Source organism: Eschrichtius robustus, chromosome 19 (genome assembly GCF_028021215.1).
Source record: "Eschrichtius robustus isolate mEscRob2 chromosome 19, mEscRob2.pri, whole genome shotgun sequence".
NCBI classification, from domain to species: domain Eukaryota; kingdom Metazoa; phylum Chordata; class Mammalia; order Artiodactyla; family Eschrichtiidae; genus Eschrichtius; species Eschrichtius robustus.
In genome coordinates, this window is record NC_090842.1 from 41,031,908 (window position 1) to 41,044,944 (window position 13,037).

A 13,037-nucleotide genomic window follows, 5' to 3' on the forward strand; every position below is an offset into this window, starting at 1 on the left:
GTTTGCAGAATCAAACCGATGTCATGTTCCCAGGCCACAGGTTTCCACAATCTAACATCAGTCATGTTCCCAGGCCACAGGATTCCAGAAGCAAACCTCAGTCTTGTTCCCAGGACACAGGTTTCCAGAATCAACCCGATATCATGTTCCCTGGCCACAGTCTTCCAGAATCAAACCTCAGTCATGTTACCAGGCCACAGGTTTCCACCATCAAACCTCAGACATGTTCCCAGGCCACAGGGTTCCAGAATAAAACCGTTCTCATGTTCCCAGGCCACAGGGTTACAGAATAAAACCGTTTTCATGTTCCCAGGCAAAAAGATTCCAGAATCCACCGATGACATGTTCCCAGGCAACAGGGTTCCAGAATCAATCCTCAGTCAGGTTCCCAGGCTACAGGGTTACAGAATAAAACCTCAGTCATGTTCCAAGTCCACAGGGTTCCAGAATCAATCCTCAGTTAGGTTCCCAGGCTACAGGGTTCCAGAATAAAACCTCAGTCATGTTCCCAGTCCACAGGGTTCCAGAACCTAGGCTCAGTTAGATTCTCAGGGCACAGTATTCCACAATCTAAACAGATGTCATGTTCCCAAGCCACAATTTTCCAGAATCACGCCTCAGTCATGTACCCAGGCCACAGGGATCCAGAATCAAACTTCAGTCATGTTGCCAGGCAATAGGGTACCACCATCAAACCTCAGTCATATTCCCAGGCCACAGGCTACCAGAATCAAACGGATTTCATGTTCCCAGGCAACAGGGTTCCAGAATCCAAACCGATGTCATGTTCCCAGGCCACAGGATTCCACAATCTAACCTCAGTCATGTTCCCAGGTCAAAGGTTTCCAGAATCAAACCTCAGTCATATTCCCAGGCCACAGGGTTCCAGAATCCACCGATGTCATGTTCCCAGGCCACAGGGTTACAGAATCAATCCTCAGTTATGTTCCCAGGCTACAGGTATCCAGAATAAAACCTCAGTCATGTTCCCAGTCCACAGGGTTCCAGAACCAAGGCTCAGTCAGGTTCCCAGGGCACAGTATTCCACAAACTACACAGATGTCATGTTCCCAGGCCACAGTTTTCCAGAAACACGCCTCAGTTATGTTCCCAGGCCACAGGGATCCTGAATCAAACCTCAGTCATGTTGCCAGGCCATAGGGAACCACCATCAAACCTCAGTCATATTCCCAGGCCACAAGTTTCCAGAATCAAACCGATGTCATGTTCCCAGGCAACAGGTTTCCACAATCTAACATCAGTCATGTTCCCAGGCCAATGGTTTCCAGAATCAAACCTCAGTCATATTCCCAGGCCACAGGGTTCCAGAATCAACCCGATATCATGTTCCCTGGCCACATTCTTCCATAATCAAACCTCAGTCATGTTGCCAGGCCATAGGTTTCCACCATCAAACCTCAGACATGTTCCCAGGCCACAGGGTTCTAGAATAAAACCGTTCTCATGTTCCCAGGCCACAGGGTTCCAGAATCCACCGATGACATGTTCCCAGGCAACAGGGATCCAGAATCAATCCTCAGTTAGGTTCCCAGGCTACAGGGTTCCAGAATAAAACCTCATTCATGTTCCAAGTCCACAGGGTTCCAGAATGAATCCTCAGTTAGGTTCCCAGGCTACAGGGTTCCAGAATAAAACCTCAGTCATGTTCCCAGGCCACAGAGTTCCAGAATCCACCGATGTCATGTTCCCAGTCCACACGGTTCCAGAATCAATCCTCAGTTATGTTCCCAGGCTACAGGGTTCCAGAATAAAACCTCAGTCATGTTCCCAGTCCACAGGGTTCCAAAACCAAGGCTCAGTCAGGTTCCCAGGGCACAGTATTCCACAATCTAAACAGATGTCCTGTTCCCAGGCCACAGTTTTCCAGAATCACGCCTCAGTCATGTACCCAGGCCACAGGGATCCAGAATCAAACCTCAGTCATGTTGCCAGGCCATAGGGTACCACCATCAAACCTGAGTCATATTCCCAGGCCACAGGCTTCCAGAATCAAACGGATTTCATGTTCCCAGGCCACAGGGTTCCAGAATCCAACCAATGTCGTGTTCCCAGGCCACAGGTTTCCACAAGCAAACCTCAGTCGTGTTCCCAGGACACAGCTTTCCAGAATCAACCCGGTATCATGTTCCCTGGCGACAGTCTTCCAGAATCTAACCTCAGTCATGTTGCCAGGCCACAGGTTTCCACCATCAAACCTCAGACATGTTCCCAGGCCACAGGGTTCCAGAATAAAACCGTTCTCATGTTCCCAGGCAAAAAGATTCCAGAATCCACCGATGACATGTTCCCAGGCAACAGGGTTCCAGAAAAAATCCTCAGTCAGGTTCCCAGGCTACAGGGTTCCAGAATAAAACCTCAGTCATGTTCCAAGTCCACAGGGTTCCAGAATCAATCCTCAGTTAGGTTCCCAGGCTACAGGGTTCCAGAATAAAACCTCAGTCATGTTCCCAGTCCACAGGGTTCCAGAACCTAGGCTCAGTTAGATTCTCAGGGCACAGTATTCCAGAATCTAAACACATGTCATGTTCCCAAGCCACAATTTTCCAGAATCACGCCTCAGTCATGTACCCAGGCCACAGGGATTCAGAATCAAACTTCAGTCATGTTGCCAGGCCATAGGGTACCACCATCAAACCTCAGTCATATTCCCAGGCCACAGGCTACCAGAATCAAACGGATTTCATGTTCCCAGGCAACAGGGTTCCAGAATCCAAACCGATGTCATGTTCCCAGGCCTCAGGATTCCACAATCTAACCTCAGTCATGTTCCCAGGCCAATGGTTTCCAGAATCAAACCTCAGTCATATTCCCAGGCCACAGGGTTCCAGAATCCACCGATGTCATGTTCCCAGGCCATAGGGTTACAGAATCAATCCTCAGTTATGTTCCCAGGCTACAGGTATCCAGAATAAAACCTCAGTCATGTTCCCAGTCCACAGGGTTCCAGAACCAAGGCTCAGGCACGTTCCCAGGGCACAGTATTCCACAATCTACACAGATGTCATGTTCCCAGGCCACAGTTTTCCAGAAACACGCCTCAGTTATGTTCCCAGGCCACAGGGATCCTGAATCAAACCTCAGTCATGTTGCCAGGCCATAGGGTACCACCATCAAACCTCAGTCATATTCCCAGGCCACAAGTTTCCAGAATCAAACCGATGTCATGTTCCCAGGCAACAGGTTTCCACAATCTAACATCAGTCATGTTCCCAGGCCAATGGTTTCCAGAATCAAACCTCAGTCATATTCCCAGGCCACAGGGTTCCAGAATCAACCCGATATCATGTTCCCTGGCCACATTCTTCCATAATCAAACCTCAGTCATGTTGCCAGGCCATAGGTTTCCACCATCAAACCTCAGACATGTTCCCAGGCCACAGGGTTCTAGAATAAAACCGTTCTCATGATCCCAGGCCACAGGGTTCCAGAATCCACCGAAGACATGTTCCCAGGCAACAGGGATCCAGAATCAATCCTCAGTTAGGTTCCCAGGCTACAGGGTTCCAGAATAAAACCTCAGTCATGTTCCAAGTCCACAGGGTTCCAGAATGAATCCTCAGTTAGGTTCCCAGGCTACAGGGTTCCAGAATAAAACCTCAGTCATGTTCCCAGGCCACAGAGTTCCAGAATCCACCGATGTCATGTTCCCAGTCCACAGGGTTCCAGAATCAATCCTCTGTTATGTTCCCAGGCTACAGGTTTCCAGAATAAAACCTCAGTCATGTTCCCAGTCCACAGGGTTCCAAAACCATGGCTCAGTCAGGTTCCCAGGGCACAGTATTCCACAATCTAAACAGATGTCCTGTTCCCAGGCCACAGTTTTCCAGAATCACGCCTCAGTCATGTACCCAGGCCACAGGGATCCAGAATCAAACCTCAGTCATGTTGCCAGGCCATAGGGTACCACCATCAAACCTGAGTCATATTCCCAGGCCACAGGCTTCCAGAATCAAACGGATTTCATGTTCCCAGGCCACAGGGTTCCAGAATCCAACCGATGTCGTGTTCCCAGGCCACAGGTTTCCACAAGCAAACCTCAGTCGTGTTCCCAGGACACAGCTTTCCAGAATCAACCCGGTATCATGTTCCCTGGCGACAGCCTTCCAGAATCTAACCTCAGTCATGTTGCCAGGCCACAGGTTTCCACCATCAAACCTCAGACATGTTCCCAGGCCACAGGGTTCCAGAATAAAACCGTTCTCATGTTCCCAGGCAAAAAGATTCCAGAATCCACCGATGACATGTTCCCAGGCAACAGGGTTCCAGAATCAATCCTCAGTCAGGTTCCCAGGCTACAGGGTTCCAGAATAAAACCTCAGTCATGTTCCAAGTCCACAGGGTTCCAGAATCAATCCTCAGTTAGGTTCCCAGGCTACAGGGTTCCAGAATAAAACCTCAGTCATGTTCCCAGTCCACAGGGTTCCAGAACCTAGGCTCAGTTAGATTCTCAGGGCACAGTATTCCACAATCTAAACAGATGTCATGTCCCCAAGCCACAATTTTCCAGAATCAAGCCTCAGTCATGTACCCAGGCCACAGGGATCCAGAATCAAACTTCAGTCATGTTGCCAGGCCATAGGGTACCACCATCAAACCTCAGTCATATTCCCAGGCCACAGGCTACCAGAATCAAACGGATTTCATGTTCCCAGGCAACAGGGTTCCAGAATCCAAACCGATGTCATGTTCCCAGGCCACAGGATTCCACAATCTAACCTCAGTCATGTTCCCAGGTCAAAGGTTTCCAGAATCAAACCTCAGTCATATTCCCAGGCCACAGGGTTCCAGAATCCACCGATGTCATGTTCCCAGGCCACAGGGTTACAGAATCAATCCTCAGTTATGTTCCCAGGTTACAGGTATCCAGAATAAAACCTCAGTCATGTTCCCAGTCCACAGGGTTCCAGAACCAAGGCTCAGTCAGTTTCCCAGGGCACAGTATTCCACAATCTAAACAGATGTCATGTTCCCAGGCCACAGTTTTCCAGAATCACACTTCAGTCATGTTCCAAGGCCACAGGGATCCAGAATCAAACCTCAGTCATGTTGCCAGGCCATACGGTATCACCATCAAACCTCAGTCATATTCCCAGGCCACAAGTTTGCAGAATCAAACCGATGTCATGTTCCCAGGCCACAGGTTTCCACAATCTAACATCAGTCATGTTCCCAGGCCACAGGATTCCAGAAGCAAACCTCAGTCTTGTTCCCAGGACACAGGTTTCCAGAATCAACCCGATATCATGTTCCCTGGCCACAGTCTTCCAGAATCAAACCTCAGTCATGTTACCAGGCCACAGGTTTCCACCATCAAACCTCAGACATGTTCCCAGGCCACAGGGTTCCAGAATAAAACCGTTCTCATGTTCCCAGGCCACAGGGTTACAGAATAAAACCGTTTTCATGTTCCCAGGCAAAAAGATTCCAGAATCCACCGATGACATGTTCCCAGGCAACAGGGTTCCAGAATCAATCCTCAGTCAGGTTCCCAGGCTACAGGGTTACAGAATAAAACCTCAGTCATGTTCCAAGTCCACAGGGTTCCAGAATCAATCCTCAGTTAGGTTCCCAGGCTACAGGGTTCCAGAATAAAACCTCAGTCATGTTCCCAGTCCACAGGGTTCCAGAACCTAGGCTCAGTTAGATTCTCAGGGCACAGTATTCCACAATCTAAACAGATGTCATGTTCCCAAGCCACAATTTTCCAGAATCACGCCTCAGTCATGTACCCAGGCCACAGGGATCCAGAATCAAACTTCAGGCATGTTGCCAGGCAATAGGGTACCACCATCAAACCTCAGTCATATTCCCAGGCCACAGGCTACCAGAATCAAACGGATTTCATGTTCCCAGGCAACAGGGTTCCAGAATCCAAACCGATGTCATGTTCCCAGGCCACAGGATTCCACAATCTAACCTCAGTCATGTTCCCAGGTCAAAGGTTTCCAGAATCAAACCTCAGTCATATTCCCAGGCCACAGGGTTCCAGAATCCACCGATGTCATGTTCCCAGGCCACAGGGTTACAGAATCAATCCTCAGTTATGTTCCCAGGCTACAGGTATCCAGAATAAAACCTCAGTCATGTTCCCAGTCCACAGGGTTCCAGAACCAAGGCTCAGTCAGGTTCCCAGGGCACAGTATTCCACAAACTACACAGATGTCATATTCCCAGGCCACAGTTTTCCAGAAACACGCCTCAGTTATGTTCCCAGGCCACAGGGATCCTGAATCAAACCTCAGTCATGTTGCCAGGCCATAGGGAACCACCATCAAACCTCAGTCATATTCCCAGGCCACAAGTTTCCAGAATCAAACCGATGTCATGTTCCCAGGCAACAGGTTTCCACAATCTAACATCAGTCATGTTCCCAGGCCAATGGTTTCCAGAATCAAACCTCAGTCATATTCCCAGGCCACAGGGTTCCAGAATCAACCCGATATCATGTTCCCTGGCCACATTCTTCCATAATCAAACCTCAGTCATGTTGCCAGGCCATAGGTTTCCACCATCAAACCTCAGACATGTTCCCAGGCCACAGGGTTCTAGAATAAAACCGTTCTCATGTTCCCAGGCCACAGGGTTCCAGAATCCACCGATGACATGTTCCCAGGCAACAGGGATCCAGAATCAATCCTCAGTTAGGTTCCCAGGCTACAGGGTTCCAGAATAAAACCTCAGTCATGTTCCCAGTCCACAGGGTTCCAGAACCAAGGCTCAGTCAGGTTCCCAGGGCAAAGTATTCCACAATCTAAACAGATGTCATGTTCCCAGGCCACAGTTTTCCAGAATCACGCCTCAGTCATGTACCCAGGCCACAGGGATCCAGAATCAAACCTCAGTCATGTTGCCAGGCCATAGGGTTCCAGAATCAAGGCTCAGTCAGTTTCCCAGGGCACAGTATTCCACAATCTAAACAGATGTCATGTTCCCAAGCCACAATTTTCAAGAATCACGCCTCAGACATGTTCCCAGGCCACAGGGATCAAGAATCAAACCTCAGTCATATTCCCAGGCCACAGGGTTCCAGAATCCACCGATATCATGTTCCCAGGCCACAGGGTTCCAGAATCTATCCTCAGTTATGTTCCCAGGCTACAGGTATCCAGAATAAAACCTCAGTCATGTTCCCAGTCCACAGGGTTCCAGAACCAAGGCTCAGTCAGGTTCCCAGGGCACAGTATTCCACAAACTACACAGATGTCATGTTCCCAGGCCACAGTTTTCCAGAAACACGCCTCAGTTATGTTCCCAGGCCACAGGGATACTGAATCAAACCTCAGTCAAGTTGCCAGGCCATAGGGAACCACCATCAAACCTCAGTCATATTCCCAGGCCACAAGTTTCCAGAATCAAACCGATGTCACGTTCCCAGGGAACAGGTTTCCACAATCTAACATCAGTCATGTTCCCAGGCCAATTGTTTCCAGAATCAAACCTCAGTCATATTCCCAGGCCACAGGGTTCCAGAATCAACCCGATATCATGTTCCCTGGCTACATTCTTCCATAATCAAACCTCAGTCATGTGGCCAGGCCATAGGTTTCCACCATCAAACCTCAGACATGTTCCCAGGCCACAGGGTTCTAGAATAAAACCTTTCTCATGTTCCCAGGCCACAGGGTTCCAGAATCCACCGATGACATGTTCCCAGGCAACAGGGATCCAGAATCAATCCTCAGTTAGGTTCCCAGGCTACAGGGTTCCAGAATAAAACCTCAGTCATGTTCCCAGTCCACAGGGTTCCAGAACCAAGGCTCAGTCAGGTTCCCAGGGCAAAGTATTCCACAATCTAAACAGATGTCATGTTCCCAGGCCACAGTTTTCCAGAATCACGCCTCAGTCATGTACCCAGGCCACAAGGATCCAGAATCAAACCTCAGTCATGTTGCCAGGCCATAGGGGTCCAGAATCTAGGCTCAGTCAGGTTCCCAGGGCACAGTATTCCACAATCTAAACAGATGTCATGTTCCCAAGCCACAATTTTCAAGAATCACGCCTCAGTCATGTTCCCAGGCCACAGGGATCAAGAATCAAACCTCAGTCATTTTGCCAGGCCACAGGTTTCCACCATCAAACCTTAGACATGTTCCCAGTCCACAAGGCTCCAGAATAAAACCGTTCTCATGTTCCCAGGCCACAGGATTCCACAAGCAAACCTCAGTCTTTTTCCCAGGCCACAGGGTTCCAGAATCCACCGATGTCATGTTCCCAGGCCACAGGGTTCCAGAATCAATCCTCAGTTATGTTCCCAGGCTACAGGGTTCCAGAATAAAACCTCAGTCATGTTCCCAGTCCACAGGGTTCCAGAACCAAAGCTCAGCCAGTTTCCCAGGGCAGAGTATTCCACAATCTAAACAGATGTCATGTTCCCCGCCACAGTTTTCCAGAATCACGCCTCAGTCATGTTCCCAGGCCACAGGGATCCAGAATCAAACCTCAGTCATGTTGCCAGGCCGTAGGGTACCACCAGCAAACCTCAGTCATATTACCATGCCACAAGTTTCCAGAATAAACCGATGTCATGTTCCCAGGCCACAGGGTTCCAGAATCCACCGATGTCATGTTCCCAGTACACAGGGTTCCAGAACCAAGGCTCAGTCAGGTTCCCAGGGCACAGTATTCCACAATCTAAACAGATGTCATGTTCCCAGGCCACAGTTTTCCAGAATCACGTCTGAGTCATGTTCCCAGGCCACAGTGATCCAGAATCAAACCTCAGTCACGTTGCCATGACATAGGGTACCACCATCAAACCTCAGTCATATTCCCAGGCCACAGGCTACCAGAATCAAACGGATTTCATGTTCCCAGGCCACAGGGTTCCAGAATCCAACCGATGTCGTGTTCCCAGGCCAAGGTTTCCACAAGCAAACCTCAGTCGTGTTCCCAGGACACAGCTTTCCAGAATCAACCCGGTATCATGTTCCCTGGCGACAGTCTTCCAGAATCTAACCTCAGTCATGTTGCCAGGCCACAGGTTTCCACCATCAAACCTCAGACATGTTCCCAGGCCACAGGGTTCCAGAATAAAACCGTTCTCATGTTCCCAGGCAAAAAGATTCCAGAATCCACCGATGACATGTTCCCAGGCAACAGGGTTCCAGAAAAAATCCTCAGTCAGGTTCCCAGGCTACAGGGTTCCAGAATAAAACCTCAGTCATGTTCCAAGTCCACAGGGTTCCAGAATCAATCCTCAGTTAGGTTCCCAGGCTACAGGGTTCCAGAATAAAACCTCAGTCATGTTCCCAGTCCACAGGGTTCCAGAACCTAGGCTCAGTTAGATTCTCAGGGCACAGTATTCCAGAATCTAAACACATGTCATGTTCCCAAGCCACAATTTTCCAGAATCACGCCTCAGTCATGTACCCAGGCCACAGGGATTCAGAATCAAACTTCAGTCATGTTGCCAGGCCATAGGGTACCACCATCAAACCTCAGTCATATTCCCAGGCCACAGGCTACCAGAATCAAACGGATTTCATGTTCCCAGGCAACAGGGTTCCAGAATCCAAACCGATGTCATGTTCCCAGGCCTCAGGATTGCACAATCTAACCTCAGTCATGTTCCCAGGCCAATGGTTTCCAGAATCAAACCTCAGTCATATTCCCAGGCCACAGGGTTCCAGAATCCACCGATGTCATGTTCCCAGGCCATAGGGTTACAGAATCAATCCTCAGTTATGTTCCCAGGCTACAGGTATCCAGAATAAAACCTCAGTCATGTTCCCAGTCCACAGGGTTCCAGAACCAAGGCTCAGGCACGTTCCCAGGGCACAGTATTCCACAATCTACACAGATGTCATGTTCCCAGGCCACAGTTTTCCAGAAACACGCCTCAGTTATGTTCCCAGGCCACAGGGATCCTGAATCAAACCTCAGTCATGTTGCCAGGCCATAGGGTACCACCATCAAACCTCAGTCATATTCCCAGGCCACAAGTTTCCAGAATCAAACCGATGTCATGTTCCCAGGCAACAGGTTTCCACAATCTAACATCAGTCATGTTCCCAGGCCAATGGTTTCCAGAATCAAACCTCAGTCATATTCCCAGGCCACAGGGTTCCAGAATCAACCCGATATCATGTTCCCTGGCCACATTCTTCCATAATCAAACCTCAGTCATGTTGCCAGGCCATAGGTTTCCACCATCAAACCTCAGACATGTTCCCAGGCCACAGGGTTCTAGAATAAAACCGTTCTCATGATCCCAGGCCACAGGGTTCCAGAATCCACCGAAGACATGTTCCCAGGCAACAGGGATCCAGAATCAATCCTCAGTTAGGTTCCCAGGCTACAGGGTTCCAGAATAAAACCTCAGTCATGTTCCAAGTCCACAGGGTTCCAGAATGAATCCTCAGTTAGGTTCCCAGGCTACAGGGTTCCAGAATAAAACCTCAGTCATGTTCCCAGGCCACAGAGTTCCAGAATCCACCGATGTCATGTTCCCAGTCCACAGGGTTCCAGAATCAATCCTCTGTTATGTTCCCAGGCTACAGGTTTCCAGAATAAAACCTCAGTCATGTTCCCAGTCCACAGGGTTCCAAAACCATGGCTCAGTCAGGTTCCCAGGGCACAGTATTCCACAATCTAAACAGATGTCCTGTTCCCAGGCCACAGTTTTCCAGAATCACGCCTCAGTCATGTACGCAGGCCACAGGGATCCAGAATCAAACCTCAGTCATGTTGCCAGGCCATAGGGTACCACCATCAAACCTGAGTCATATTCCCAGGCCACAGGCTTCCAGAATCAAACGGATTTCATGTTCCCAGGCCACAGGGTTCCAGAATCCAACCGATGTCGTGTTCCCAGGCCACAGGTTTCCACAAGCAAACCTCAGTCGTGTTCCCAGGACACAGCTTTCCAGAATCAACCCGGTATCATGTTCCCTGGCGACAGCCTTCCAGAATCTAACCTCAGTCATGTTGCCAGGCCACAGGTTTCCACCATCAAACCTCAGACATGTTCCCAGGCCACAGGGTTCCAGAATAAAACCGTTCTCATGTTCCCAGGCAAAAAGATTCCAGAATCCACCGATGACATGTTCCCAGGCAACAGGGTTCCAGAATCAATCCTCAGTCAGGTTCCCAGGCTACAGGGTTCCAGAATAAAACCTCAGTCATGTTCCAAGTCCACAGGGTTCCAGAATCAATCCTCAGTTAGGTTCCCAGGCTACAGGGTTCCAGAATAAAACCTCAGTCATGTTCCCAGTCCACAGGGTTCCAGAACCTAGGCTCAGTTAGATTCTCAGGGCACAGTATTCCACAATCTAAACAGATGTCATATTCCCAAGCCACAATTTTCCAGAATCACGCCTCAGTCATGTACCCAGGCCACAGGGATCCAGAATCAAACTTCAGTCATGTTGCCAGGCCATAGGGTACCACCATCAAACCTCAGTCATATTCCCAGGCCACAGGCTACCAGAATCAAACGGATTTCATGTTCCCAGGCAACAGGGTTCCAGAATCCAAACCGATGTCATGTTCCCAGGCCACAGGATTCCACAATCTAACCTCAGTCATGTTCCCAGGTCAAAGGTTTCCAGAATCAAACCTCAGTCATATTCCCAGGCCACAGGGTTCCAGAATCCACCGATGTCATGTTCCCAGGCCACAGGGTTACAGAATCAATCCTCAGTTATGTTCCCAGGTTACAGGTATCCAGAATAAAACCTCAGTCATGTTCCCAGTCCACAGGGTTCCAGAACCAAGGCTCAGTCAGTTTCCCAGGGCACAGTATTCCACAATCTAAACAGATGTCATGTTCCCAGGCCACAGTTTTCCAGAATCACACTTCAGTCATGTTCCAAGGCCACAGGGATCCAGAATCAAACCTCAGTCATGTTGCCAGGCCATACGGTATCACCATCAAACCTCAGTCATATTCCCAGGCCACAAGTTTGCAGAATCAAACCGATGTCATGTTCCCAGGCCACAGGTTTCCACAATCTAACATCAGTCATGTTCCCAGGCCACAGGATTCCAGAAGCAAACCTCAGTCTTGTTCCCAGGACACAGGTTTCCAGAATCAACCCGATATCATGTTCCCTGGCCACAGTCTTCCAGAATCAAACCTCAGTCATGTTACCAGGCCACAGGTTTCCACCATCAAACCTCAGACATGTTCCCAGGCCACAGGGTTCCAGAATAAAACCGTTCTCATGTTCCCAGGCCACAGGGTTACAGAATAAAACCGTTTTCATGTTCCCAGGCAAAAAGATTCCAGAATCCACCGATGACATGTTCCCAGGCAACAGGGTTCCAGAATCAATCCTCAGTCAGGTTCCCAGGCTACAGGGTTACAGAATAAAACCTCAGTCATGTTCCAAGTCCACAGGGTTCCAGAATCAATCCTCAGTTAGGTTCCCAGGCTACAGGGTTCCAGAATAAAACCTCAGTCATGTTCCCAGTCCACAGGGTTCCAGAACCTAGGCTCAGTTAGATTCTCAGGGCACAGTATTCCACAATCTAAACAGATGTCATGTTCCCAAGCCACAATTTTCCAGAATCACGCCTCAGTCATGTACCCAGGCCACAGGGATCCAGAATCAAACTTCAGTCATGTTGCCAGGCAATAGGGTACCACCATCAAACCTCAGTCATATTCCCAGGCCACAGGCTACCAGAATCAAACGGATTTCATGTTCCCAGGCAACAGGGTTCCAGAATCCAAACCGATGTCATGTTCCCAGGCCACAGGATTCCACAATCTAACCTCAGTCATGTTCCCAGGTCAAAGGTTTCCAGAATCAAACCTCAGTCATATTCCCAGGCCACAGGGTTCCAGAATCCACCGATGTCATGTTCCCAGGCCACAGGGTTACAGAATCAATCCTCAGTTATGTTCCCAGGCTACAGGTATCCAGAATAAAACCTCAGTCATGTTCCCAGTCCACAGGGTTCCAGAACCAAGGCTCAGTCAGGTTCCCAGGGCACAGTATTCCACAAACTACACAGATGTCATGTTCCCAGGCCACAGTTTTCCAGAAACACGCCTCAGTTATGTTCCCAGG